A 24077-nucleotide genomic window follows, 5' to 3' on the forward strand; every position below is an offset into this window, starting at 1 on the left:
CTTTTTCCGAGGAAGCGAGGTGGGAATTGTTGTGGTGGTTGGACCACATGGGGTCGTGGAATGGCAATAGCCATATTCGGATCCAGTCCTGAGATAGTGATCGAATCGGAATCCAGGAGCTGGGGCTGAGGAGCCCGCTGCGGTCCAATTTTGATAGGGGGGTCGGTGGTCTTCGGAGGAGGTTTCCCTGCACATAAATTGTCTGGAGCTGCTGGTTTGCAATTCGCAGTCTCTCTCCCCAGAAGACGAATTGCTGTATTCTATTATGGATGGACAACGTATCGGCAGTCCGAAACGTGAACAAGCTGGGGGAAACGAGGTCGCGGATTCTTGCAGAAATCGCCAAGGATTTTTGGCACTATTGTCAGCAACACAAAATACCAGTCGTGGCGGAATATCTCCCGGGGCGCAACAACAAGGTGGCGGATTGGTACTCTCGGTACCTACGCGATTACAGCGATTGGAGGTGTCGGGCTCCTCAACTCCTCAGAATCGTAACAATGCTCTTAAATGGTCCACCTCTTGATAGCTTCAAGTCGGAGTCCTATTATAGCGCAGATCAGTGAAGCGATCAAGCGAGGGAAGGGAAGGAAGGGGACAGCGGGGAAGGAGACCTGAAATGACACGAAACAAAAAGGCATCAATACTCATCTACTAACTCACTACTCTCCTGCTTCCTGTAATTATTAGGTATACATACAAACAAACTATCTGTAAAGGAAAAGAATGACGGATTCCGTCTAGTTGATCCAGCTCAACGTGTACCTCCCAAGGCCAGAAAACGGGTATGCGTCAGACCAAGCGTGAGCAAGGTACCATAGAAGGCACTACAGAAAAGGAGATGTCATATTGTCATACATATGCCTGTGTGTATCTCACTAGTAGCATGGCATCATCAACCCCCTCTGTGAATCAATAAATGAATTTACACATATCCAAGTTCCTTTCGAGCCTTGCTTCACAGAGGACGTAAGAGAACGAACCTGGCTGTACCACATTCCCCTGCTATATAAATACATAATACAAAATGAAGTATAGATGGACCCAAGTTTGGGATTAGAAATATTTTTCAAGGTTAAATCATATAGCGTAGCTACTGATCAGTGCTCAGTAACTTATCGCAAGTCTGTACATTCTTACCCAACTGGGTAACTGCCGGTCATGGCATAAGAAACAACTTTTCAGAACATAGCAAGGTTTGGGACCAATGTAGAAGTTCCCCTCCGCATGTGTCAAAGGATGTTCTTGACTCTCCAACGTGAGGGAAACGCACTGCACCAGCGCTCACCGGCAAAGTACACATCCAGTAAGTGACTGGTACTATCCGTGTACCTCACACACCTTACACCCAGTACTGGTATCCCACAACTCACAAGAAACCACAAACGTGTTTCACCAACGAGGAGGTACACCTAGCACAAGGTATTCAATAGGCGTGTCCATAAAGACTCACATCAAACACAGGTAAGTCGGTGGTGCTTTTTCTCAAGGGTAGATCAAATGTATACTCTTTCTCGGTAGGACTATAGTAACAACTTGAACAACAGAGATGGTGCAGCCACACCCTTACCGGACCCGGACTCGTTACTGTTCAAAGGTTCCCAGCATGTGTCCCATACTGGGGCTCCGATATTCGAACTCCACGCCAGAATCTCCAGTAATGCGTCCCCGCACCAGGGCGCCAATAGCTGAGTTCCGTGCTGGGGCTCCAAAAACCAATAGTGGGGGAAAGACGCAACGCAAACCTCTACTCGCTTCAAACAAGGCATACTCGGCAGCACCGCCAGGACGAAGTGTGTATAAATCCCTTCCGTTGCCCTGCATGCGCGACGTGCCGCCGCTGGGGTTCATGGGATATGTAGTCCCTCGATCCCCAAGGTTAGTGTCTCCCGCGCCGAATCGCTATAAACAGGTCAGGGCTCATCGCGAGCCCTGACAGTACATCTCCCTTATGGGGAGCCCTGTCATGTTTCCTGCAGCGGATGTCTTTTGTGATAAGCGGCAAGCCATCGTGGGGCGTGCATACCACTGGCGGGTTCCCATGAATTTTCTTCCGGCCCATAACCTTTCCATGCAACCAAATAAAACCTTTGTTTGCCTCTCTTTTCGGTTTCTAGGATCTTAGAGACTTCATATTCTTTCTCATTATCAACCCAGATGGGAATAGGCAATTTCTTTACAGGTGTTACGGAGGGCTTAAGTAAAGATACGTGAAACACAGGGTGTATACGCAAAGAAGCAGGCAGGGCTAATTTCACTGCTACTGGATTGATACATTTCACAATTTTATAGGGTCCAATGTATTTGGGGTTGAACACTGAGTTCTACTTAAACTGGATGGTTTTGGTGGACAGCCATACCACATCCCCTATATTATACACAGGACCTGGTCTGCGATGTTTGTTTGCCCCTCTTTTGTAGTTTTCTTTTGCTATTTTTAACTGTTTTTGTGTTTCCCGTAATGTTTCCTGGATGTGGGCAACCCTATTGTGTACTTCTGGTACGTTAACCTCAGAACAGGGGTGCAAAAAGGGAAGGAACCGTGGATGAAACCCATATGTAGTGTAGAAGGGAGTGTTTTTTGTGGAACTTTGTTTGGCGCTGTTATAGGCCACTTCCGCTATCCATAAGTGATCCACCCATGCGTCTGTATTGGAATCAACATAGCAGCGCAAGTACTGCTTAAGCGTCTGGTTTACTCTTTCTGTTTGTCCATCAGTTTGTGGATGAAAGCTAGTTGATAGAACTACCTGAACCTGTAGAGCAGAACACTACACCTTCCAAAACTGAGCGGTAAATTGTGTAGCTCTGTCTGACACAATTTTCTTAGGGAGACCGTGCAACCTGACGACATGTAGTAATAGAAGCTTTGCTAGTTGGCCTGTTGTGGGTACTTGACGACAGGCAACAAAATGCCCCATTTTCGTAAGGTGATCCACCACTTCTAGGACTGTGGTTCAACCCTGATCTTTGGGGAGGCCTACTATAAAGTTTATGGAAGTGTTCTCCCAGGGAACAGTAGGTGTGGGGAGAGGTTGGAGCAGTCCTTGTGATTTGGCGTGGTTGGTTTTCATGTGCATGCAGGTTTCGCATGCTTTGATCCATATAGCAATATCTCTTCTAATGCTAGGCCACCAGAACTGTCTTCCAGCTCGTTCCAAGGTCTTTTCTAACCCGTGATGCCCAGCGCTAGGTACCTCGTGACACCAACGGAAGACCTGTTTCTGTAACTCTGTTGTGGGCACCAGAATCGTATGTCCTTTGACGAAGACGCCTTGTTTCCCTTTCCATTCTGTATGATATTTCAGCCATGTTCTCCATTTGCAGGTCCGAGTTCCTCTCGGCACTTTTTGTAGGAAGGTAATTGTTTGTATGGCACAAACTACTCTCTGCGGAGGAATGATAGCATGTTCCTGGTGTCCTTCTTCCTCTCTGATGGACTGTTGTCTAGTAAAGGCATCTGATTTTTTGTTCTCTTTTCCTGGTCTAAACGTTACAATGAAATCAAATTCTTCAACAAACAACATCCAACGCAGTTGTCTGGGTGTAAGATGCCTGGCTGAATGCATATATTGTAGGTTTCTGTGGTTTGTGTATACAGTCACCGCTTCTTTAGCTCCTAGCAAAAAATGACGCCATTCGGAAAAAGCTGCTTTGATAGCCAGCATCTCTTTTTCGGCTAAAGTGTAGTTTTTGTCTGCTTCCTTCAGTTTCCGAGACATAAAAGCAATAGGATGCATCTGTCCTGTGGTTTCATTTTGTTGCGATAGAATTGCTCCAATGGCCACTTCGGAAGCATCTGCTTCTACGATGTAGGGTTTGTCGGGATTGGGATGTACCAAAACAGAAGCGGATATGAAGGCATTCTTTAATTCATCGCAAGCGAGTTGGGCTTCTAATGACCATAAGAACTTGTTCTTCTTACGTAACAACTTGGCAATGGGGCTCACCATCCTAGAGAATTGGTTGATAAATTTTCTATAGAAGTTTGCGAACCCCAACAAGTATTGCGCAGATCAAACATTCTGCGGCTCCACATCTCAAACATTCTGCGGCTCCGGCCATTCCTTCACACTTGCTAAACTTGCAGTATAAGTTAGTATTTCTCAACGCCTGTAAAACTGTGCTGACATGGTGTACATGTTGTTCTTTGGAGGACGAATAGACCAATATTGCATAGATATATACGATCACATACCTGTCCATGAATTCTCGTAACACTTCATTTAGTAAGAATTGAAACACCGCAGGGGCGTTGCAAAGGCCAAAGGGCATCACTAGATATTCGTACAACCCATACTGCTTCTTAAAAGCGGTTTTCCAGTCCTCATCCTGACCAGATGGTAAGCTCCCTTGAGATCCAACTTAGTATAAATCACAGCTTTCTTAACATGTTCCAGCAGAACAGGTATCAACGGTAGCGGATAGCGGTTCTTGACTGTTATATCGTTTAATGCCCTGAAATTGATACATGCGCGGAGCTCTCCGTTGGCTTTAGGAATAAAAAATAAAGGGGAAGCTGCGGGTGACTTAGAAGGGCGTATAAAACCTAGCTCCAGGTATTTCTCTAGGTATTGACGGAGGTGTTCGTTCTCTATTTCTGTAAGGGCATAAATCCTCCCACAGGGTACCGCGGCTCCCGGGATGAGGTCAATCTGACAATCGTATTGTCGATTTGGTGGTAGGGTAACCTACAGCATAATTTATCCCCCTAACCTATCTAAACAATCAGCCAAACGCTTCAAGCATAATTCTTTAAACTCCACCCTGAAACGCTCTTCGCGGACCCTTATTTCTCACCTCGTAGTGGAGTCACTACCACAGATTTCATTTTCCACACTAAACGAAGAGCTCAATGGAGAAAAGCATTCCTAGCCTCTCTCACGATCTCCTCTACAAGGAAAACCGCACATGGAACAGCCTTCGTTACTTCCCCCTCCCAACTATTTAATGCGACAGCGACCATCACCATTTACAATAACGGCACCATCCTCATTCAGGCCTCGGATCATAATCTAAATCTCTTCGATACCATCTTCCCCATCATTAAAAACCGGGTGTCTATATCACAGCTGCCTTCTCAACCCGCCCCCCGTGGCATCTCTGACCGGATTAACCCCCCCATCCTTACTTACAATATCTCCCCTTCTCCGCTTGGCTCCAGTCCCTCCCCCACTCGACCTACCCCCCTCCCCCACACTCAACCTACACCCCTCTCCCACACTCAGCACTTAACCTCACCTTCAACGCCTATCTCGTTCAACTCCCCTGCCCCACTCACGCCCCAGTCACCACTGACACCTTTGCCTTATAGCTCTCCCCCCCGTGCACCCCTCCCATCCACACCCCCCCTGGCACGGCACCTGACCCACTAACCCCACTACTGCCCAGCACGAATGCATCTACCTATATGCCCCCCTTAGCTGAGGAACCTATTCCTCTGAAGCGCTCCTCTCCCCCCTCACAATCTTTATCCCGTTGACACGCTCTCTTCCGCCACCTCCCTATCGCATGACCCGGCCTCACCGGACACTTACTCCCTTCAACACGGTCTCCCTCCTCCACAGAGACTGCATGATAATATTGTCTCACCCCACCCCCTCTCGGATACTACTCTTCTCTCTGAACAAACCACCCGCCATCCTCTCACCATGCCTGCACAACAGGCCGCATCCACTACTTTGCATCCCCCCACTCAGCCTCCCTCAGGCACAACATACCCCCCTATCTCTCATTCAGCCGCATCAGATCCCAGATTAGACGAAATTATGATCACCTTGCACCAAATTAAAGCGGAGCTACATTCGTTCAAGATGATGCTGTCGAGACATTCGTTGCGCTACACGCAATCTAAGTTCTATAAATCACACGAGCACCTGGACCTCATTCCTCCTGCCTCCAAAATGCCCCCTCCCTGTTGGAAAACAGTTCCTTCACACAACGCTCGTACACGCCCTCTTCGCACCTCCAATCTGCTTTCGGAGAGCGACCTCCTCTCTCTTCTGCACTCTTACGAACCTCCCCCCCCCCCATCTCACTTCCGCCCTCTCAGACAACCATCCCGACTATCCCCCTCAACCCTGGCAGACCCGCCACACACAACAACAGAGGAGTCTGTGCTAATAACCTTAGAAGAATCCTTGTCCCTCAAGACCCCTCTTCTTCCCTCACTGCTCCCCATCTGAAATGCACTCTTCTAAACTGCCGATCAGCCTCTAGACATGCTGCCGACATAGCTGACCTCATCATCTCACAGGATCTTGACATCCTATTTCTTACTGAAACCTGGTTAACAGACTCATCCACTCCGCTCCTCGACATCCTTGTACCACCGAACTACGACATCATTAGACTCGATAGATCGGACAAGATAGGGGGTGGCATAGCTTGTATACATCGCAGCAGCATCACCATAAACAGAGCCATTTCACCCTCTTTCCCATCCTGCGAATACTTATGCCTAAACATCTGCTGCAAGGGCAAACCGGTATGCTCACTCCACATCATCTACCATCCCCCAGGTGACAACCTCCTCTTCATCGAACACCTCATGGAGTTGATCTCCGCTAACAACGGGCGTCAAAACTCCCAAATATTCCTAGGTGACTTCAACCTCCATTGGAATGACATTAATGACTCAGGGGTCAACAGCTTCAAAAACTTCCTGGATGATCTAGCCCTCACCCAATCTTGTAGTAGCCCGACTCACAACAAAGGATCAACCCTTGATCTCATTATCTCCAAAGCTGACGTCATCCAGGTGGATTCGATCCAACCATGTGACTGGTCGGACCATCACATTATTGCCTTCCACATCAAAGAAACCTTTAAACTCAATTCATCGCAACCCACGAAACCTAAGATCTGGAAAAGAGACTTGAAAAAAATCAACCCCAACTCACTACCCGCCTCCAGTTATCACCTGCTCCAGCCCCCTGTAAACACCTCAGACGTCCATGTTCTCACAAATCTTTATCTCAACGCCATGACCTCAATAATTAATGAGGCAGCCCCCCTGCAACTTAAGAGAGCTCCCATTAAAGATTCCAAGCCCTGGTTCAACGCTCTACTTAATGAGGACAGACGAGCCCTCAGGTCCGCTGAACGCAATTGGAGAGCAGTCCCATCGGCTCTCCACCTCAATCTCCTTAGGAAAAAGAGAAATGCTTACTACAAAAAAATTAAGCACACTAAAGCTGACCTCTTCAGCCACCAATTAGACCAAGCTAAGAACCGGCCCAAAAAACTCTTCGAGCTGGTCAAAAATCAATCCAAGGAAGCTCCCCAACGGGCTCGAGACCTAGCTTGCCCACATCCTAATTGTCAAGAATTCTCCACCTTCTTCAATCTGAAGACTGACAACATCATAAAGGATCTCCTTAATGACAGAGCACTACACACTGCCCCTCATACGGTAACCACCCCCTTACCTACACCCATCACATGTCATTCCCCCCCAAGGCCTGCCTTAAAAACGAGGCAGCCTGGTCTTCCTTTGAGACGTACACTGAAGACACCCTAGGCAAGATTCTCAACAACCTGAAACCGGCCAATCACTTCACTGACCCTCTCCCGGCCAATGCAGTCAAAGCCCTCTCCCCTTGGCTTCTTCCACCCTGGACCAAAATCATTAACAGCTCACTCCAACAAGGCTGTATCCCGGACTCCCTCAAAGTAGGCCAAGTCTCACCTATTCTAAAGAAGCCCACTGCTGACCCTACCGACCTTAACAACTACCGCCCCATTTCCAATATCCCCACCTTGGCCAAATTGTTGGAAAAATGTGTTCTCCGACAACTGACCACTCACAAAGATCACTTCAACCTACTAAATAAACACCAATCAGGCTTCAGAGCGGGTCACAGCACTGAATCGGTCATGACACACATTCTTAATGATGCGCTACAAATCCTTGACCAGAATGGTGCGCGCTTACTCATCCTAACACCAGAAACTATTAGACCTACTGGAGCATAGGATGGGTTTGTCTGGCACATTGCTAGAATGGTTTGCATCCTTCCTGCATAACCGTACACAAAAATTCAAGGTTAACAACGCGCTCTCCAATTCCTCTCCTGTATCTCTGGGGGTGCCGCAAGGGTCCGCACTTTCACCATCCCTATTCAACTTGTTCATGGAACCTCTCACTGAAATCCTGCAATCATCCAATGTGCAATTTCATATGTATGCGGACGACACACAACTATACCTCAAGATCAATTCCATCGAAGACATTAATATGCTCAACTCCACACTCACGATCACCCATTCTTGGTTATCAGAAAACCATCTCAAACTGAACGCATCAAAAACAGAATTCCTCCTCATAGCACCACCGGCCAAGATCCCTTTAATGCATGACTTGATCAAACAGCTCACCGCGTTCAACATACAACCAACTATCGTGGACTCAGCAAAATCCTTGGGGATCACTCTCGACAACAACCTCATGATGCAAAAACACATCAGTAACGCCACTAAGAGAGCTAACTTCCAGATAAGTATCCTAAGGAAACTGAAACCCTTCCTGCCAGTAGAGGACCTCAAGTTAGCAGTACAAGCACTAGTTATCCCTTGTGTTGATTACGGAAGTGTCTCCCTGTGTGGCCTCCCAAAAGCTGCAACAGCACCCTTAAGAGCGTCGATCAACGCTGCAGCTAGACTCATCACTGGCTCGAAAAGAACTGCACACATTACCCCGGACTTAAAATCCCTGAACTGGCTTCCTTTTGAAGCTAGAATCCACCTAAAAGTGGCGTGCATGACCCATAAAGCTTTACACCACAGCTCTCCCAGCTACCTCGCGCAGAAACTGACAATCTCTGGGGGTTTAAGGTCCTCCAGGAGTGCTGAAAATCTTTTACTGAAACCCCAAAGGTTCAACAAAAAGAAAACTTATAATCGATCCTTCTCGGGGATGGCGCCCAGAATTTGGAACGCTCTGCCCCCCGCAACCAGACGGAACGCCTCCTACGCCGCTTTCAAAAAAGAAGTCAAAGCGTTTCTCATGGCTAAATTTACATGAGCTCTCTCTTCTCAGACCTGAGTTCTCCTGTTTCCCGTTATAATAGGCAGCACCAATCTGTAATCCTCCTACTTTATGTGCACCAACTATGCTTTTTTGTTATTATTGTTTACCTGCATATTTTGTATTGTTCTACTTACATCCAGCTGTTATGTAAAGCGCTCTGATATCCGCAAGGATCTTGTTCGCGCTCTATAAAACTTTCTAAATAAATAAATAAATAAATAAATAAAGGGTTTCAGCCTGTTCTTCATTGAAGACATCCTGGTACTTTGAATACTGATCAGGTAGCACTATGTTTATTTCAGCAGTGGTGGCGATCCAATGACTTGTGGACAAAGCTTGTGAGGGTACTTCATGCTGACAGAAACAATGGTTACTACAAAACTCGGAGTTGAACTGTAACGTTTTGTTTCTCCAGTCTATTGTCGGGTTATGTTTTTGTAGCCACGGGAGACCTAAAATAATCCTGTGTTGGGGAGATTTAATGAAAATCATGCGTTCCCAGTGTTCCTGATTGTACAAGGCTTCCAACTGGTTGGATACATAGCGAATAGGTCCAGATTCTAAGGCATGTCCATCCACTGCTATCACGGTTTCTGGAACGGTTTTCTTGAGTAGCCCTACCCCATTGTCGTGGCTACCGATTCATCAATAAAAGTCCCCTTCGCTCCTGAATCAACCAAAGCTTGGGACTCCTTCCAATCCTCCCGGATCTTCATCTTGATAGAGATATAAAAGAAGTGTTTCGTGTCTGCAGCGCCCAAAGAGGGTAGGAATGTTTTGCTCGAGGGTTCCCCTCTGTTTGCTCTCGAGCCTTCTAGTTTTCCGTATCCCTTTTGGTAGGGCTGATCCCGCTTCTCCTGAAACCTCCTCTGTTGGTTTGGGGTTTTTGTAAGCAGTCTCAGACAAAATGCCCCTTTTCCCACAATAGAGACATAGACCATTCTTCCTACGCATTTCTCTCTCTTCGGAGGTCAGAGACGCTCTCACCGTGCCTATCTCCGTTGGTTCCTGACTGGTCCGCATAGGTTCCCCTGAACTTGGGCGTCCGTATCTCGGAGGTAGCCGTTCCTTTCTCCGGGCATCGCCCTTTCTATCACTCATTCGGTGTTCCAGTCTCAACGTTAGGTTGATGAGATCGGTACAAGAGGTTGGTTGTGGATTGATCTGTGCAATTATATCCTTCAACTCATCCCTCCGGCCCTGATAATATATCGCAAACTGCTTTTCCTCGGGCCATTTGGTTTCTGCCACTAACCGTCTAAACGTGGTTAGGTATACCTCAAGTTCTTTATTTCCTTGCCTAAGCTCAAGCAATTCTCGGTCTGCTGAAAGTGTGTGGGTTCTTCGATCAAAAATGTTCTCGAATTCCTCCCTGAAAGCCTCCCAATCATAAAGGAGAGGATCATCCCTCTGCACTAACGGGACCGCCCATAAAGCTGCATCCCCCACCAGATAGGATATGAGGAACGCCACCCGCGCCTGGTTAGTGGTAAATGCCTTGACCTTGCAATTGAAATGTAACATGATTTGAGTAAGAAACACCTGAATCTTATTTGCGTCACCATGATACCTTTCAGGGGGTGCTAAGGGGATAGGAGTAGGCCCCTTTACTGTAAAAAGAGGGGGTTGGTAAGGAAAACCTACCTCAACGTCAAAAGGGTTTCACTGTATGCGATCCACCTTGGCCTGTAATGCCGTATTTTCTAACCTAGAATCCGTCAGTTCTTGTTGGACTACCTGTAATATGGCCAACACATCCTCAAGGGTAGCCATGTCCGAGCAGAGGAATCGATCAGGAGGAGTTAAATCCGTGGGCCGAGTATTCTGTCGGGCTCCTCAACTCCTCGGTATTGGAACAATGCTCTTAAATGGTCCACCTCTCAATAGCTTCAAGTCTGAGTGCTATTATAGCGCAGATCATTGAAGCGGTGAAGCGAGGGAAGGGAAGGAAGGGGACATCGGGGAAGGAGACCTGAAATGACACGAAACAAAAAGGCATCAATATACATCTTCTAACTCACTACTCTTCTCCTTCCTGTAATTATTAGGTATATGAACAAACAAACTACCTGGAAAGGAAAAGAACGACGGGTTCCATCTAGTTGATCCAGCTTAACGTGTACCTCCCAAGAACAGAACGCGGGTATGCGTCAGACCCAGCGTGAGCAAGGTACCATAGAAGGCACTACAGAAAAGGAGATGTCATATTGTCATACATATGCCTGTATGTATCTCACTAGTAGCATGGCTACATCAACCCCCTCTGTGAATCAATAAACATATGTACACATTCCCAAGTTCCTTTCGAGCCTTGCTTCACAGAGGATGTAAGAGATCGAACCTGGCTCTGCCACATTCCCCTGCTATTTAAATACATAATACAAAATGAAGTTTAGATGGACCCAAGTTTGGGAGTAGAAATATTCTTCAAGGTTAAATCATATAGCGTAACTACTGATCAGTGCTCAGTAACTTATCGGAATTCTGTACATTCTTACCCAACTGGGTAACTGCCGGTCATGGCATAAGAAACAACTTTTCAGAACATAGCAAGGTTTGGGACCAATGTAGAAGTTCCCCTCCGCATGAGTCAAAGGATGTTCTTGACTCTCCAACGTGAGGGAAACGCACTGCACCAGTGCCCACCGGCAAAGTACACATCCGGTAAGTGGCTGGTACTATCCGTGTACCTCACACACCTTAAACCCAGTACTGGTATCCCTACGACTCGCAAGAAACCACAAACGTGTGTTTCACCAACGAGGAGGAACACCTAGCACAAGGGATTCATTAGGCGTGTCAATAAAAAGAATTACATCAAACACAGGTAAGTCGGTGATGCTTTTTCCCAAGGGTAGATCAAATGTATACTCTTTCTCGGTAGGACTATAGTAACAACTTGAACAACAGAGATGGTGCAGCCGCACCCTTACCGGACCTGGACTTGTTACTGTTCAAAGGTTCCCAGCCTGTGTCCCATACCGGGGCTCCGATACTCGAACTCCACGCCAGAATCTCCAGTAATGCGTCCCCGCACCAGGGCGCCAATAGCTGAGTTCCGTGCTAGGGCTCCAAAAACCAATAGTGGGGGAAAGACGCAACCCGAACCTCCACTCGCTTCAAACAAAGAATACTCGGCAGCGCCACCGGGACGAAGTGTGACGTGCCGCCGCTGGGGTTCATGGGATATGTAGCCCCTCGATCCCCAAGGCTAGTGGCTCCCGCGCTGAATCGCTATAAACAGGACAGCGCTCATAGCGAGTCCTGACAGGAGGCTTCATCCTCGAATGTTTCGCTTACTGAATCAAACATGGGGTCCTTGTCAATTAGATTTGTTGGCATCTCGCCTGAACAAATAAACTCCCGAAATCTTTCAGTTGGCGTCCGGATCCGGAGGCGATCGGCTCAGATGCATTTCTGCAGGTCCGGCCTCCCGGCCTTTGCTATGATACCCAGAGTCCTGGCGCAGGCCAGGCGTCAGCAAACGGAACTTTCTCTAGTCACTCCGTTGTGGAGAGCGCAAGCTTGGTTCCCAGTAGTTCTGGAACCTGTTGCTGGACCCTCACAAGCAACCTCATCCCTTGGTAATAGCAGGGCAACTCCTTCTGGTGGCATGGTGAGTTTCAGGGATAGATGGGAGATCCATGGCCTTTCGAGAGACGCTAACGCCTTCATTAAACAGGCATGGTCCGATAATACCCACAAGCGGTATTCATCAGCATGGAACAAATGATGTAGCTGGTGTGCTCAACGGGATATCGATCCCACTACAGCAAATGTCTCCATGTCTTCCCTGGCCTCATTGGGTCTCGCGTACAGAACGGTTAATACCTTTCGGTCTGCGATATCGGTGGGACATGTTCAGCTGGATGGCAAACCTGTAGGAGAACATCCCTTGGTTTGCAAGTTGCTTAGAGGAATTAGGATGGTCAAACCTCCGTGTCCAAAGTACTCGCTCCTATGGGACGTCACAGTGGTTTTACGATTTTTAGAAACCTCGTCTGCTAACAAATATCTATCACGCATGCACATCTCCACCAAATTGGCCATGTTGTTATGTTTGGTCTCTTGCAAGAGAGTGTCTGATATCCGAGCTTTGGATTTGGCAGGTCACCGTATTTCCCCTGAAGAGTTCATTTTTACTATCTCCAGGCGTACCAAGTGTAATACCACCTCTGTTTCATATCCTAGTTTTCCGGATAATCCAAGGTTATGTGTGGTCTAATGCCATAAAGCGTACGAGGTAAGTACAGCTGAGTTTTGTTCTAATATGCAAGGTCAACTGTTTATTGCTTTACAAAAGCCTTTTCGTCCAGTAACCCCGGCCACTTTAGCTCGCTGGATGCGTTGGCTCATGAGCGAAGCAGGTATTGATGTTTCTAAATTTGGGGCTCACTCTGTTCGAGGGGCAATGGCCTCTAAGTCACATGCTCTGGGAGTAACGCTTGCTGATATAATGACGGCGGCTGATTGGTCAACAGAGTCCACCTTTAAGTCTTTTTTATTAGAAACCGGTGGTGGATGTGGCATCAGTAGTGGTGGCTAAGCTTTGAGCAAGCATAATCGGAGCCTCCGGTCCTGACATAGAATTATAGATTTGTGAACAAGTCGTGACAATAATTTTCAATTATTTTAAGGAAACGGAGGCGAGGATTATCCCACCCACGATTATGTATTAAACTGAATCATATGTTATGAATTACAGTGCTCGCTGTCAATGTTACTTTGATTGTATTATTGACTTATTTCCCACCCTGGTCTTGAAGGATTTAATATCTACGATACTTTCTAGAGTGACCGTTATTACGGGATTTTTCTCTTTGTTTTCAGATACGAATGGCAAGTAAGGAATTCTGCCTTCTTCTTCAATGGTTTGTTGGGAGTGTTCTTTCTCCTTTGAGGTTCTGCAGTCGATCGCCGATCTTAAGACGTGGAGTATTTCCTCCCTGAGAAATGAAGTGTCCATGTTGGACTTCAGAATGTTTGGTTATAGTGCTGGATTGTCTGGTTAAGGACAGTGTTCGAGATTGAATGGTTATCTCAAAGAAGTTGGACTTAATGGTTTTCAAAAGAATCACGCACAGAAAGAGGAAGTGATTACCTCTGTGAGACCTTATATAGGGTACTCTCTATGGTTATAGGGCACCTAGTGCTCACGGGATTTGTAATTTATGAATAAAAAAGTGTTTTTATTGGCTGCTGTCTAATAAATGCAAAGAAATGAGAAGCATAATCCTCGCCTCCGTGTCCTTAATAGAATTGAAAATTCTTGTCACGACTTATTCGCAAATTTTTAACTCTCCCTTCTATACTGCTCGTCTGCACTGCCTGAGCGTTAGCCCCAACGAGATTTGCAGCCTGAGAACTCAAAGTAAAGTAGAAAAAAAAGAAGAACAACACAAATTATAGAGGAGAGCAGAGGGCAGACAAGCAAGGCACAATAGTGCCCATGTTAAATACATTCAACAATTCTCCCAGCCTCAACACTGCAGAGAGACCCCACATGAGGTAGGCCCATAACCAGCACCATCCCACAGCCTCAGAGTACAGCACAGCAAGCTTCCACACCCAGACCTATCTGCGGCACGAGCAGCCAAAATAGATTTCACAATCATGCAATAGCCTGGGAAAATTCCCACAGTGAAAGTTGAGCATGCAGATGCCATCAACTCACAGGGGAAGCAGAACAAACCCAGCAGACTTTCTTTAACACCATCCAATCCAGCCAGTTAACAAGAACAATGACAACATGGATGCCACCAAAGCATACGTCAGCATAGTATCCCAAATGGCCTGCCCAAAAGCTCCAAGCCTACAGGAAATCAGACACACCACCGCAACAGACCCAGTGCTACAGAAAGTGATGGGTGTGCTACAAAATGGCTCATGTCACAACTTCCTACGAGACTCCAATAGATGGTAAGGCCCGGAGAAGGAAAATATTTTGGGTGGTGCAATGACCTATGTGCCACAGCAGGTGGGCTCATCCTGAGAGGACAATGCCTGGTAATCCAGGAGAGACTACAGCACAGCGTGACAGAGCTGGCTCACGGTGTACATCAGGAGACAGCGAAGATGAAATCCAGCATGAGAGAAAAAGCCTGGTTCCCTGGTCTCAGAGCTGCGGGTGACCAGATGGTAAAGCAGTTTCCTTCAGGCCGGTTTACCAGCTCTCAAGAGGTGCCTGCACCTGTCATGATGGAAGAGCCAAGTGCCACGCCGGGCTCCAAAGTTAGTCCAGACTAGGAAGTTTCCCAGATGGAGAACAACCATAGTCATAGTCGACAGTTACTCCAAGTACCCTCTTGTCGAAGTTGTTGACTCCACAGCCTTTAATAATGTAGCCCCGGATGGAAAGGGCATCCACACTCTTTGGCCTAACTTGAAGTAAAAAGACAGACAATGGACGCCATTCCACGGATCTGAATTCCAAGACTTGCTAAAACGCCTGGGGATCCTACACTGCCAAATCACGCCTCAATGGCCACAAACAAATGGAGAGGCAGAGCGGTTCATGCAGATGCTGAACAAGACTCCTAATCCCCATCTTTGTGTTTTGCCTGTACATAACGTGTTATCCCTGTGAGGTGCTCTGATACCCTAACGGATCACGTTCGCACTCTATAAAACCTCTTTATCCAAGCCGTCAATTCCTAGGAGTCAACTTGGGTCCACCCTGAAAAAAACACTTGGGCAATTCGACAGGAGTTTAATAAGCAATCATTGAAACCCAAAAACGTCCTTGAGATCAAGAAAGACACAGTCTGACTAGAGGTGAACTTACTTTGCGCTGACCATAAGAAACTGGCCAAAAGCCTAAAGGACACAGAATTCATTATCACTAAGACATGCCCTATGCTAAAGGAGGTGCAGACCCAATTGCAGATCATGAGGGTTGACATTAACAGCCTTAAGTTGAGAGCGGAAGATGCTGAAGGGTGCTCGAGATGCAATAATATTTGCCTTAGGGTTCCTAGAACGTGTGGAGGGACCAAATGCACAGCTATTCCTTGAACAATATCTGATTTCCTAGTAGACCCAGTTGTACGACCCACACCTGGTCAAAAACCAAAGGAGATAAATATCTGCACAGGATCAAGGTTGAGTGAAGTTCGATCCGATAACCTGATACGATGATGTTCCGTAGCCATTTGTCTGTTGTGACTTTCTGTCACGCCCTCCCCCCCGGGCATCTGACTTGAACCGTGTCTTACCGGCAACCGCAGCCGGATTGTCGGACGCGTGCATGTTTGCGAGCATCTCCATGAAAGGCAGGGATCCGGACTACAGTTCCCATGATCCTCTGCCCAGACGCGCATTCCCCAGGGAAGCGGAAGGACTTAAGAGCGTTTCCGCCTCCCTGCAGCGCTGCCGATAATTCTGAAGTTCTGGTTTTGGAGCGTTGGAGTAAGGACGCGTCACTGTGCTTTTTGTGGAGGTCCAGTAAGGGTGTTGATACACCACCTAAACGCCAGCTCAATCCTGGGAGGCGTTGCCTTGACTTACAGAGCTACTTTGCTTGTTTGGCATTTCCTGAGTTAAGAACAATCTCATATTCCATACGTGCGGTGTCCCTCCCAGTTGGCGAGACGCACGTTTGTGTTCTCATGCAGGTAGAAGGGATACCGGCAGTATGTATATAATTTAGTAATCAAAAAGGCAGTGTTTTTGATTTCGTACCACTTGTTTTTTCACGGTTGGGGAGACACAGGTCACGTGTTGGAAAAGAGTTATTATCTGATGCCCTACTTTAAGAAACAAGCCCAAACTATCAAGGTGGCCTTGCAGGTGTCCTGAAGAGTTGGACACTTACAGTCACTATATGTTCTATGTTATGTCCGTTAATTGTCAAATGTGTGTGATGGAAATATTCCAGTCATAAGTATCTATGCACTGCAGTGTTCGTGATTCACCGTTTGTTCAACAGCGAATCATTTATGTATACAAATCGCTTGATGATTATTTTTCTCCAAGTTCAGGCTGTTTGAACAGGGACTGGTGGAAGAGTCTTATTGGTATCTCTTACCACCCTGTGAAGAAAGGTCGTGTGAGAAAAAGGGTAGGTCGGGAGACCAATAATACCATGGTGAATGTTATGGTAGAAAGGATCCTTTAGTCAACGAGTGGTATTGTTCACACACACCTCTTTTGTTCTTATTTGTGTACCATGCAGCATGTGCCCTTTCCTGAACACGTTGGGTCTGGTGCAATGAGGATTGAATAGGAGATGTGTATCCTTCCTGGGCGCATCTGACAAGTTCTTGTTATTTTCCTTTTCAGGTAGTTTGCCATTAGAAGCTTTACATATACCGAATTGTGTATTCAAAACGTGCCTCTTACAGAGCATTATTTGTTGTCATTTCAGGTCTCTCTCCCCGCTGTCCCCTTCCTTTCCTTCCCTTGCTCGACCACTTCAATGATCTGTGCTATTACAGCATACAGACTTGAAGCTGTCGAGAGGTGGACCATATTTGAGCATCGTTCCGATCCTGAGGAGTTGGTGACACGATACTTTCATCCACTCTGAGAAATATCGTCTGATCCAAACCCAGAACTGTAATGGAGAGGTGTTCCAGACAAAGGAATTATAAAGGTCTGGATAGTGACTCCTGCTTCCAAAAAGATTGAAATGAAGACAGAGAAGATTTACCCTGTAATTTAGCTGATTGGTCAAAAGCATGACTTTTTGATGGCTGCCGAAAAGATTTCCATCTCAAAGTTCTAGAGCATTTAGGAGTATCCCCGTTAAAAGATAAAGTGTTTCCTTTCTTTGAGTAACCAAATAAGTTTGTTTTCCAACTCTCCTCTGAATGCCCTGCGACCCTCAAAAGGTATCTTAAGCTCAGCAGCTCTCTGAGACGCGCCAGTATTCCAGTCTTTCAAACACAAATTGTGTCTGGCTGCAATTGAAGCTCCAATAGTTAGGATGGAAGCCCTAACTACATCAAAGGAGATGTCCGACAACAACTCAATATGCCTTGCCATATTCTCCGATAATTGACAACAACCCCCCCGACAGGTGGTGTCAGAAGTGGGATCGGGGGAAATGGAGGACGTTGTAACCAAGATGGCGGCAGGGCAGGAGAGACTTGAAAGGATTATGGCAAAAATCCTATCCGTTGTGGAAGAAGACCGGGAAAAACTCCATAAGGCCATTACTGAGCAGAGCCAAACCCAGGAATCTGTGATAGGGAAATTGTCAGAAGAAGTAAAAAGGAGTATACTGGAACGGATTGGGGTGGATGAGGAAACATATAGGATTTGATTAAGACAAATCAGAGAGGGCCCACAGGAAACCCCCAGGGCCCTGTATTACAGGGTGAGAGACTTGGCCAAGCACTGGTTAAAACCTTTAATGTCTTCCAAAGAAGAGATCCTGGAGAAAGTCTATTTAGGGCAATTTCTTAACTCCTTACACCCTTCCATTCAACAATGGGTTCGCCAACATACACACCTCAACCTGGAGAGGGCCGTGGAGATAGCTAATGCATTTAATAGAGCCCAAGAGTTGCAAAGAGGGTGGGAAGAAGGGGCATGGAAACACCCAGGGGGAGCCCCACCCAGACTGATCAAACCTCCCTCAAACACAAGAAAACCAGAGACCGTAACCCTGCTGCTGGGACCCCTACCCGGGTCTCCCCGACCTCCTTCTACTGCAGGACCTCAATGCTTTCACTGAGGCACTTTTGGCCTTATAGCCCGTTCATGCCCCCAGAAAGAAGAACTTATGGATGTAGGGTACGCCCGAGCCCTCTATTGTGCAACCTCAGGAGATATCTCCCGGTATCATCTGCAGGTCACAGTTAACGGGGAACCCCAAAAAGCCCTGATTGACACAGGATGCGAACAAAACGTCATGAGACCCCAAGCCATACCAGGAGGGATCCAGCACATGACGAGGGTCATTAACATACAGTGCATCCACGGAGATAGCAAACCGCTTCCCCTGTACCCCTCCGGGTAGGATTGATTCCAAGACTACCCGAACTATTAGTTGTGGGCAATGATTACCCCCACATGGATAGCTTACTCAGTGAGGAACGCAAAGAATAAACCGACTGGATACAAAAGGCACCCATTTCGCGAATACCCGACCCTCACTGGGATACAGGAAAGACCTTCAAAAGCTTCAAACAGAGGAGAGCAGAGAAGAAGAACTGGACCCGTACTGTTTTGACCAATTCTGGATATGATCTGTGGGAACATGACAGAAATTTCCACTCAACCCAACGAGATGACCCCACAGTCTGAGAGGCATGGAATCAAGCCATAGAAAAGGAAGACCCCCATCAAGTAGGTCCCCAGTTTTTTTATCCAACGTGGTCTACTTTATAGGAAAGGGGGAAAAACCATGCAACCCAGCTCTTAGTTCCCCAACCGTTCAGAGAAAAGGTACTATTTTTGGCACACAGTCATCTGTTGGGGCTGAAAAAACAGAAAAGGCAATCCTAGACAGGTTTTATTGGCCAGGGATTTACCAACAGGTTCGGAAGTACTGCAAGGACTGTCCCATCTGTCAGAAAAATAGTTGGTACATTCCACCCCGTGCCCCTCTACGACCCTTACCAGTAATAGACAAACCTTTCACCAGGGTAGGGATGGACATTCTTGGACCACTCCTCCCCTCCTCCAGCGGTTATAGCTATGTGTTAGTCCTGGTGGACTAAGCCGCCCGCTTTCCTGAGGCTGTGGCCTTAAGACATCCCAACACAACCCAGGCGGCCAAGGCTATGATTTCCATCTTCTCTCGGGTGGGATTTGCAAAAGAAATCATCACAGACCAGGGAACCCCTTTTACATCTAAACTGATGCCACAGGTCTGCCAGCAACTTCAAATTAAACAGATTCACACCCCTGCATATCATCCACAGATGGATGGCCTAGTAGAGCGGTACAAAGCAACTTTGAAAACCACCCTGAAAAAACTGTTAAACCTAGAAGCACGGAAAAGGAAAGATATGTTTCCCTTGGCATTATTTTCTTTTTGGTGTGGTCAGCAAAAGAGCCTGGGATATTCTCCCTTTGAGATACTATACGAGAGACAACCCAGCACTTGATATGCTGGATTGGGAGGGAGGAAGAGAAAGACGAGTTCAGACCCCTTTTGGACTACATCACCAATCTACAAACCCAGTTAAACTAAATAAGACACGTAGTAAGAACCAACTTCGAACAGGCCCAAGCATCCCAAAAGAACCAATACGACAAAAAGACAAAAGAAAGATCTCTTACTGTAGGGGACATGATACTCCTTATGATGCCCAACTCCGAACACAAACTGCTAGGGCAGTGGCAGGGGCCTTATAGGGTCATAGAAAAGGTAACCCCGGTACCCTTTCAACTAGAAATGGATCCGGTGAGACATCATACTCAAATATTTCATATTAACTTGTTAAAGAAAAGGGAAGGGCCAAATCATGTCTTAATGGGAACCACCATAATCCTAGCCGAACAAAGCATTGATGTAGAGTTGCCTGGTCCCCAGAAACAGGAATTAAGGGACCGCTTACACCCTTTACAAAAAGTGTTCTCCCTGATGCCTGGAAAAACCTCCCTTATAGAGCACGAAAAACACACCCTTCCAGACAAAAAAGTGAGGTTACGCCCTTATGGTATCCCTGAATCACGGCGGGAAGCGAGAGAAAGAAATCCAACAAATGTTGCTACTAGGGGTCATAGAACTATCTAAAAGTGAGTGGACCGCCCCTATAGTGATTGTTCTGAAACCGGATGGTTCCATTCGCTTCTGTATCGATTTTCGGGAAATCAATAAAATATCCCGATTCGATACTTACCCCCTCCCAAGGGTTGATGAAATGATAGAGATTAGGCAAAGCTCAGTATATCAGTACATTGGACTTATGCAAAGGGTACTGGCAAGTCCCTTTAAAGGGACAGGATTGAGAAAAAAATGCTTTGTCTACGCCGGGGGGATTGTATCAGTTTAAAGTACTCCCCTTCGGGTTGCACGGGGCCCCGGCAACATTTCAAAGACTCATGAATGTGGTGCTGCGACCCTGTGAAACCTTCGCAGCCGCCTACATGGATTACATAATCAACTACAATTCTAGACCATTAGACCAAAGTAATTCAAGCCTTATATGACAGTGGTCTGACCATCAACCCCGCTAAAAGCATCTAGCTGCCAGGTCCGTGAAATACTTGGGATATCTTCTCGGAGAGGGGTACATCAAACACCAGGAGGAAAAGGTAGCCACTATTTCTCAAATACCATTCCCTAAGTCCAGAAAAGATCTCCAAGCCCTTTTGGGTTTACTGGGGTATTATAGAAGATTTATCCCTTCTCTCACATAGCTGCCCCCTTGGCTGATCTCCTAAAAAAGAATGTACGGACTTAGAAATTGCTTCGCCAACCATCCCCTGTAGAAACACGTGCCTTTCACCTGCTAAAACAGGCCATCACATCAAAACCCTTTATGTTGAACCCCATCTATCAAAAACCCTTCTTATTGCAAACTGATGCTTCCGAGCGCATACTCGGGGACATATTGTCTCAGACAGATGACCAAAACCAAGAGAGGCCCATTATATATATTAGCCATAAGCTCTTTCCCCGAGAAGCAAAGTACGCAGTCATAGAGAAGAATGCACTGGCCATCAAGTGGGCCATTGAATCACTGCGCTACTACCTGGAGGGTAGAGAATTCCTACTTCTTACAGACCATACCCTGTTAGAATGGTTAGCACGAAACAAAAGACACAACAACAGAATATTAAGGTGGTTTCTAACACTACAACCCTTCCGTTTCACTATCATACATAGAAAAGGAAAAGAACAAACAAACGCGTATTACCTGTCAAGATACCCCCGTGAACAATTTCATGAGGACAAGAAAGTTAGGGAAGGGGGATGTGAGAGGACGCCCCCATTCCTCCCCAAGACTCCGACTTACCTGTTAGTGCACCGCTATGGTCTGCGCTACTTCCCGGTCCCGATTGTTCCCCAGGGGCTGGAGCAGGGAACAAACAGTGAAGACTGACTATTGTTCAGCCCCACAGGAAAGGAACAAGGAATGATGAATGAGAGGCCAATCAGAAGAGTCCGGGGGAGGAGAAAAGGAGCCGAGGAGGAAGCAGGAAGAAGACTCGTTGGACGTGAGGCGCTCTAAGGAGACATCCCCATAGGAAGGAGAGACGACCGGAGAAAGTGTAGGATCACGAGAAGCAGACAACGGGACCGAGGGATCCCCAGACGAGTGGTGCGAGGAGTGGTGTTACCCCGGAGTGGATGCGCAGGAGCTGCCGCAACTCAGAAGAGTTGCGGCAGAGGTGGTATGTGGCATAAGAGGGAGCACCCTTGGGGAGGTTGGGAGTAGGGTTGGGGACTAGCGGGTGATTTATCCTCTTCTTGTGGTTGCTGTGTCTAAGGGTTTCCTTGACTCCCTCTGATTGCACTCCTATTGTATTTGGTTTCATCCCCCCCGTTCTCCTCCATTCCTCTCTCTTCCATAGCCCAGATAGCGAGAGAAAGAAACAGTTACCATTTTTTTGTGTTGTTCTCCAGTCCCTCCACCCCACAATATCAAAGGGAGTTCATCGTCCACAAGGGAGGGGAAGAGACCCATAGTGAAAACCCAGGCACTAACAGAGAACCGGGATCCAGGCACAAGAAGAACAGACAAATTGTCTTGTTTTCCATTTTCTTACACTGCTTTCCACCTGGGTGTGGTGACGGGATTGATGCTACCCTCCACGGATATACCCTAGTGACTTACCCCTCCTCTTGTTCTTCTGCTCCTCTTCACAAGCTTTCAGGACCCCACCAGAGAGCTAGAACACCTAGAAGAGAGAAGAAGCAAAAGAATGAAGTGACTGAGACACCATCATTGATACTTTGAGTTCATGAACCACAATTGAGTTCCTTGACTACAATAAACTACCCCAATATTACACATATACGGCCTCCTCGCTTCTGTTTCCGCCCATCCCTCCGACAAGCTTTTAAATGAATAGTACAGATATTTAAAAAAATATCAGTAATTACGAAGCCAAATTATTTTGTACCTCAGAAGTGTGTTACAAACAAAGATTTTTAAATAGGAACAAAACAAATCAGAACACGTTACTTGGTGATGTGCAAGTGACATGAAGAAACTCAATTTCTAAACATTGTTTGTACACTCTACAGTTTTATCAGTAGGTAGCACGTCAGTGCATATTTTTGTGGCCATTTCAATGGAAAATCTGCTTATTGCAAATGAGTGTGGTCCCACTTCATGCTTTAGTTATGTATTTAATAAAAGTGACAGTTTTTAAACATGATTTGAGAAAGGAAACATTCCTGATGACAATGCTGTTAACAAACTAAGAGAAAAGTCAGAAGTCATGTGTATGCTTTAAGTGGCTAGATTTGTATTATATATGGAGCAAAAGTTTAGTCTATTAAATTAAACAAAAGTGTTTTGTGTACAGCAGACATGCTGGAATCGGGTATTTGAAGGTGCTCTTGTATGTGGTAAAGAAGAAAATGGCGGCTCAGTATATTAAAATATGTTCTGATCAGTGGAATCCATAAGGGGTTGTTTTGTCCTGCCTACTTAGTTGTTTGCCTCCACTTGCATGAAGTGTGTGAGAGAGATGAGGGCAGGCGTGTGGGGGGATGCTTCAGTGTGGTGCTGTTAGGAAAATAACTAATAAGAGTGTGTGTGCACGCTGTACCCATAGAAAATCTGAAGGACAGTGGCATGGTCAACATTTAGCGAATCGGGGACGGCGTTAATCTCGAAGTCTATGAGGTTATGTGTCCTAAGAAACAAGATTTATATCAGCATTTCAAACTACGGTCAATAAGTAAGGACGGACTCAAAAAGGGAGTTCAGTTTTGAATTTAGAAAAACCCATATAAGTTTATTAAAGTTTAAAGTCTAATACAGAAATCTGAAAAATACAAATGCAGCAGCAAATTCATTAAAATACATATAAACCATTTGCTGTGAAGGCTCTCAGCATTAGGAATAGTACAAAATAATAGAACCGTAATAGGCTAAGTCTCAAATGTGCAGCAAAATCAGCATGAAATTGGATA

The 24077-nt window shown here is 46.4% G+C and overlaps 1 long non-coding RNA gene across 1 annotated transcript in view; it reads right to left on the minus strand.

Annotated features, from left to right (window-relative positions):
* Window positions 1–24077, minus strand: part of LOC146859477 (uncharacterized) — a 74508-nt gene that overhangs the window by 40146 nt on the left and 10285 nt on the right. The window contains exon 2 of the long non-coding RNA XR_014980128.1: window positions 22768–22831. This is a non-coding gene — a long non-coding RNA (uncharacterized LOC146859477). The remainder of the gene's footprint in view (window positions 1–22767; window positions 22832–24077) is intronic.

The sequence above is a fragment of the Triturus cristatus genome, chromosome 3_2, assembly GCF_964204655.1.
Source record: "Triturus cristatus chromosome 3_2, aTriCri1.1, whole genome shotgun sequence".
Lineage (NCBI taxonomy): Eukaryota > Metazoa > Chordata > Amphibia > Caudata > Salamandridae > Triturus > Triturus cristatus.